This window comes from Pecten maximus, chromosome 5 (assembly GCF_902652985.1).
Source record: "Pecten maximus chromosome 5, xPecMax1.1, whole genome shotgun sequence".
In the NCBI taxonomy this organism is placed as follows: Eukaryota; Metazoa; Mollusca; class Bivalvia; order Pectinida; family Pectinidae; genus Pecten; species Pecten maximus.
In genome coordinates, this window is record NC_047019.1 from 23803272 (window position 1) to 23810457 (window position 7186).

Below are 7186 nucleotides of genomic sequence, written 5' to 3' on the forward strand. Positions count from 1 at the left end.
GGATATTCAAGCTGGTTTGGTTTTTCCGTAAAAAGAACACTGCGATTTGGATCTACTTTGATAGATCTGTAGAAATTCAAGGTAACCTTACAAGAAAAAAAAAATAAAACGTTGTTTCCTAAACGTAGGTATCATGTTAACGTGTCCAATTAGAGGGACTGTATTGTAGTTAACGTGGTGCTGGTTTAGAAGTGGACATGTATATTCTTACCAAAAATATTAAAGTACATTATATATATATTATGTATATAGCTGATGCGCCTACCCCTCTAAAATTAGACCACGTATGATTCCTGATATCCCTCCAGGATTCCCCTTCTAAAAATAGAACACGTATGATTCCTGATATCCCTCCAGGATTCCCCTTCTAAAATTAGACCACGTATGATTCCTGATATCCCTCCAGGATTCCCCTTCTAAAATTAGACCACGTTTGATTCCTGATATCCCTCAAGGATATCCCTTCTTAAATTAGACCACATTTGATTCCTGATATCCCTCCATGATTACCCTTCTAAAATTAGACCACGTTTGATTCCTGATATCCCTCCAGGATTCCCCTTCTAAACTTAGGACACTTTTGACTCCTGGTGTCTCTCCATGTGTCTCCTTTTGAAGTTGGACCACTTTTCATTCCACATTGTGGTTCCTGGCATCAATGATCAACATGTCCTTGAATGATGGAAGAGCTGCATGGTGCAAGTTTACAGTCATCATTTATATGAGTTATATTTTGCTTAAGTCGTATTAAAGTATGCTATTTTCGTGTGTATCTTTTGTAAAACCTCATGTATAAACGTTTTGGTTCTGTATCGGTTAGTTTTCAACAACACATAGTATGTACATGTAGATTCCAAGTAATTAATTTTCCCTTTCTAGATAATAACATCCATTTTTTCCCTAACTACAATGTTTACATCTCCCAGTTGATTCGATATTGATTATTCAAGGGTGTGTTACCATTATCAAGGTTTCGTTATCAGATGTATTTAACAATTCAAGGCCTCGAGAGATGCAGGCTGATGAAAACCATCGGGACTTTGCCGACACCATGATCTCATTTAAAAATTAATATTTCCTCATGCGATATCAAGTTATACGCGGTGGCTGCTTCCCGATAAGCCTATATTGATTCCGTTAAATGACACTTAATATAATTACCTAGTTCTCATTTTGAGAATGTCATTAAACCCGCATTCGACATAGATTTGTATGACGGATGTCGTCGATGAAGCAGAGGACGCTTACTCTTCCGGAGTACCTTGCCTATTTCCCGTTGACCTTTTGCAAGGGTTGCAATGCAAATCTATCTTTTGTTCATAGTTTGCCCTCGTTCTCATGATTTTCAGTGGAATTATGGTTTCGTTATTTTGTCGTATTCCTTGTTTTTTTTAACAATAATATTAGATTAAAATATATTTCATAAAGACATTTGTCTGATTTTCAATTCTTCGTATGCCAACTTTGTTATGGGTGTTAATATTGTTTATTCATAAAAAAAAAAAAAAAAAAAAGAAGAAGAAAATGCTGACTTGCTAATGCTAACCCAGTTTGAACAACTGGTCTTAGCAGCTGGCGAAATAAGGCACTCTAAGTAGTCAGTCATCTATTGTCCTTGGATTCAAATTTCTTGGTTTTCAAAAACATTCGATTTCGTGGATTGATACAGAACGATATCCAGTTTCTTAACATTTTACTTTTTTCATATCTATATTGCAAATAATGTGTTTACGCCGTTTTATCACTCCTAATAGCTTATTAATCCGCTAGCAGTACCACTGGCTGTTACGCATTGAAGGATCAGAATATGAAATGGTACAGCCTTTCAGCCTTACTTAAGATTGATTCTGTGTCATCTGATCCACTATTTAATCTTTCATCTGGTTTTTATTATGAAAAATCGATGTGTCGATTCTTCGTTATCTTTGTATGAACCGCCAACTAGTCTACATCTAATTGATAAAAATACTGTAATACCGTGTTTCGTCTAATCATAAAAGCACGAGTATAATCTCTTATTAATCTTCTTTGTTAGTTTATGATGCATTATAGCGAACATTGATCCAATATCTTTGAAAAAAGGACGTATAGATAGGTTTGATGATTGTGAATAAGATGATATTGACATTTTCTATATAAACGAAATGTTGTTGTTGATTCACTGCCACTGTTTATCCACCCATGCCAGAACACAATCTTTAAAAAGGCGCCAACAGAGTCAACCAAGTTAAAAGCCTACAAACCAACTAAACTGACCTACAACCCGAACCTAACTCGTCTACTAACCGAACTAAGCTATCCTAAAAAACAAACAAAACTAGTCTGCAAACCGAACTAAACTGATCTACAAAAAAAAGTAAACTGACCTACAAACAGAAGTAAACTGGCATACAAACCAAAAAAATAGCCAAAAAACCAAACAAAATTGGCCGACAAACATTAGTAAACTGGCCTAAAAACGGAACTAAACTGACCAATAAACATAACTTAACTGGTCAACAAACCGAATTAAACTGGTCAACAAACCGAACTAAACTAGCCTACAAACAGAACCAAGTAAACTGACCTACAAACAGAAGTAAACTGGCCTATTAACAGAAGTTAAATGGGCTAAAAACCAAACTAAATTAGCCTACAAACACCACTTAACTGGCCTACAATTAGAACTAAACTAGCCTACAAAAAGAATGAAACTGGCCTACAAACAGAAGTGAGTAAACTGGCCTACAAAGAGAAGTAAGTAAACTGGTCTACAAACATTAGTAAACTGGCCTAAAAACCGAACTAAACTGACCAAAAGCAGAACTAAACTGGTCAACAAACCGAACTAAACTGGCCAACAAACCAAACTAAACTAGTCTACAAACAGAAGTAAAGTGGGCTAAAACCCAAACTAAACTAGCCTTCAAAGAAAACTAAACTGGCCTACAAACAAAACTAAACTGGCCTACAAACCGAACTAAATTGTCCTACAATTAGAACTAAACTAGCCTACAAACAGAAGTAAACTGGCCTACAACCAGAAGTAAGTAAACTGGCTATCAAACATAAGTTAACTGGCCTACAAATAGAAGTAACTAAACTGGCCTACAAACAAAACTAGACTGGCCAAAAAACCGAACTTAACTCGCCTACAAACAGAAGTAAACTGGGCTAAAAACCAAACTAAACTAGCCTGCAAACAAAACTTAACTGGCCTACAAAAAAAAAGAAAACTAAACTGGCCTACAAACCGAACTAAATTGGCCTACAATTAGAACTAAACTAGCCTACAAGGAGAGTTAAACTGGCCTACAAAAAGAAGTAAACTGGCATACAAACTGAAGTCAACTTTCCTACAAACAGAGTTAAACTGACTTACAAACAGAAGTAAGTAAACCGGCCTACACACCGAACTAAATTGGCCTACAATTAGAACTAAACAAGCCTACAAACAGAAGTAACTAAACTGGCCTTCAAACAGAAGTTAACTGGCCTACGACAAAAATAACTAAACTGGCATACAAACAGAACTGAACTGGCCTACAAACAAAACTAAACTGGCCAACAAACCGAACTTAACTCGCCTACAAACAGAAGTAAACTGGGCTAAAAACCAAACTAAACTAGCCTGCAAACAAAACTAAACTGGCCTACAAAAATGTCCAAACTGGCCTACAAACAAAACTAAATTGGCCTACAATTAGAACTAAACTAGCCTACAAACAGTTAAACTGGCTTACAAACAGAAGTCAGGAAACTGGTCTACAAACCGAACTAAATTGGCCTACAATTAGCACTAAACTAGCCTACAAACAGAACCAAGTAAACTGGCCTACAAAAAGAAGTAAACTGGCCTACAAACAGAAGTAAACTGGGCTAAAAACCAAACTAAACTAGCCTGAAAACTAAACTAAACTGGCCTATAAACCGAACTAAATTGGCCTACAATAAGAACTAAACTAGCCCACAAACAGAAGCAAGTAAACTGGCCTACAAACATTAATAAACTGGCCTAAAACCGAACTAAACTGGCCAACAAACAGAACTAAACTGGTCAACAAACCGAATGAAACTTGCCCACAACCAGAATTAAGTAAACTGGCCTACAAACCGAAGTAAACTGGCCTAAAAACAGAAGTAAGTAAACTGGCCTACAAACAGAGGTTAACAAGTCTACAAATAGAAGTAACTAAACTGGCCTACAAACCGTAGTAAACTGGCCTAAAACTGAACTAAACTGACCAACAAACAGAACTTAACTGGTCAACAAACCGAACTTAACTCGCCTACAAACAATAAGAAACTGGCCTACAAACAGAAATAAACTGGGCTAAAAACCAAACTAAACTAGCATGAAAACAAAACAAAACTGGCCTACAAACCGAACTAAACTGACCAACAACAATAACTAAACTGGGCTAAAAACCAAACTAAACTGGCCTACAAACAAAACTAAACTGACCTCCAAACCGGACTAAACTAGTCTACAAACAGAGGTAAACCGGGCTAAAAACCAAACGAAACTAGCCTTCAAACAAAACTGAACTGGCCTACAAACAAAAGTTAACTGGCCAACAAACCGAACTAAACTAGTCTACAAACAGAAGTAAACTGGCCTATAGACAGAAGTAAACTGGGCTAAAAACTAAACTAAACTATCCTACGAACAAAACAAAACTGGCCTACAAACCGAACTAAATTGGCCTATAATTAGAACTAAACTAGCCTACAAACAGAAGTGAGTAAACTGGCCTACAACCAGAAGTAAGTAGACTAGCCTACAAAGAGAAGTAAACTGGCCTACAAACAGAAGTAAACTGGGCTAAAAACCAAACTAAACTAGCCTGCAAACAAAACTAAACTGGCCTACAAAAAACTAAACTAGTCTACAAACCGAACTAAATTGGCCTACAATTAGAACTAAACTAGGATACAAACAGAGTAAAACTGGCTTACAAGCAGAAGTAAGTAAATTGGCCTACAAACCGAACTAAACTGGGCCTACAAACCGAACTGAACTGGCCAACAAACCGAACTTAACTCGCCTACAAACAGAAGTAAACTGGGCTAAAAACCAAACTAAACTAGCCTGCAAACAAAACTAAACTGGTCTACATAAAAAACTAAACTGGCCTACAAACCGAACTAAATTGGCCTACAAACAGAAGTAAACTGAGCTAAATACCAAACTAAACTAACCTGCAAACAAAACTAAACTGGTCTACATAAAAAACTAAACTGGTCTACAAACCGAACTAAATTGGCCTACAATTAGAACTAAACTAGCCTACAAACAGAGTAAACTGGCTTACAAACAGAAGTAAGTAAACTGGCCTACAAACCGAACTAAATTGGCTTACAATTAGAACTAAACAGCCTACAAACAGAGTTAAACTAGCCTACAAACAGAAGTAAATTGGCGTGTAAACCAAAATAAATTGGCCTAAACACTGAACCAAACTAGCCTACAAACCGAACTAAACTAGTCCACAAACAAAACTTAACTGGCCTTCAAACAGAAGTAATTTGGCCTGCAAATAGAAGTAAACTGGCCTACAAGCGGAAGTTAACTGGCCTACAAACCAAAATAGATTAGCCTAAAACCGAGCAAGACTACCCTACAAACAAAACTAAACTGGTCTACAAACAAGTAAACTGGCCTACAAGCCAAACTTAACTGGCACACTAACCGAACTAAACTAGCATACAAACCGAACTAAACTGGCTTACAGGCCAAACTTAACTGGCACACTAACCGAACTAAACTAGCATACAAACCGAACTAAACTGGCTTACAAGCCAAACTAAACTGGCACAGAAACCGAACTAAACTAGTGTACAAACCGAAGTACATGTACCTGTTTGACCCCACTTTATTCCGAGAGAAAAATAAATCAATATATTTCTAATATCATATAAGACAGCTCCAACCCTCCGTCAGCCGTGATCGATTAGGCTTCAGTCTTGTCTTCTATCACTCTCAGTGTTCACGTATTTAATATGCATCAGATCAGTTAATCTCATAGTGAAGATTGACAAGTTTTAATTATCTTTTTAAAAAGTTTCTCTTTGATATGTAAATTATGTTTAATCAATAACGTAAAGAAGATAGCAAGCTACTAATAGCAATGATTGATTCTAGAAGAAAAAGTTGTGGGTTTGAATTCCTCCTCAAGTATGCATAGAAATGTCTTCGAACATTAGGTGGGCGGGTGGCACAGTGGTAACACACTAGACTTTTACCTCGGTAACCAGGCTTTGATTCAACGATCGGACATACAATGGTATGGGGTTCCCTGCCCGACCACGTGAGTTATCTACAAGTATTCCTGTTTACCTCTCACACGCCTCCATCCAGGCCAACAAGAGTAGTTAATCAAAAGATGTATAACTTGTTTCGCAATTTCTCATTTAATGTCTTCAAGAAATTATAAACGTCTTTAGCAAACATCAGTATTAAAATGATATCTAAGTGTAAAATTAATTAAAAACGTATATACTGGGTATTGTCGAAGGTAATTAATAAGACTTCATTGTATTGACAAATGGATTAGAATTGATCTTCAGTGGTGCTTTTTACTGAATCGTACCTGAGAATTACAATAATCGCAAAAATATATTGAATATTAATATGTCAAGCTATTCAAAACATTGTTAAGTCCCCAATGTAATAAAGGAGACAAACATCGAGCATACCTGGGTAGGGTCGCGCGTGTATTCTATGACACATGTGAATTTTCTCTAAATGATCAATAATAAAATACTTATAACCTTTTAAAAGAATCCGACGTGTTAACGTTCACATGGTTAGGCTTATATGAGTATACAACTGTCTAATGACTGCTATATATGGTTACGATTGCACGTCGTGTCATGCCATTATTGGTACCTACGACGTGTCCAATGTAAATACTTGAAATATGAACTTAGTGATGTCAGACATCTGTGATACAGTACATTCCCTGTTTGTAATTAGAATATAAATAATGAATAGCAATTCCTAAATACTATCTGTTTCAAATCATGTATGTTGTCTCTATACTAGAACAGTTCTACCATATTTATATCTATAGAGACATCTTGTGGTGTCTCTTTACTAGAACAGTTCTACCATATTTATATCTATAGAGACATATTGTGGTGTCTCTTTACTAGAACAGTTCTATCCTACACTATTTATTAGTAGAGACATCTTGTGGTGTCT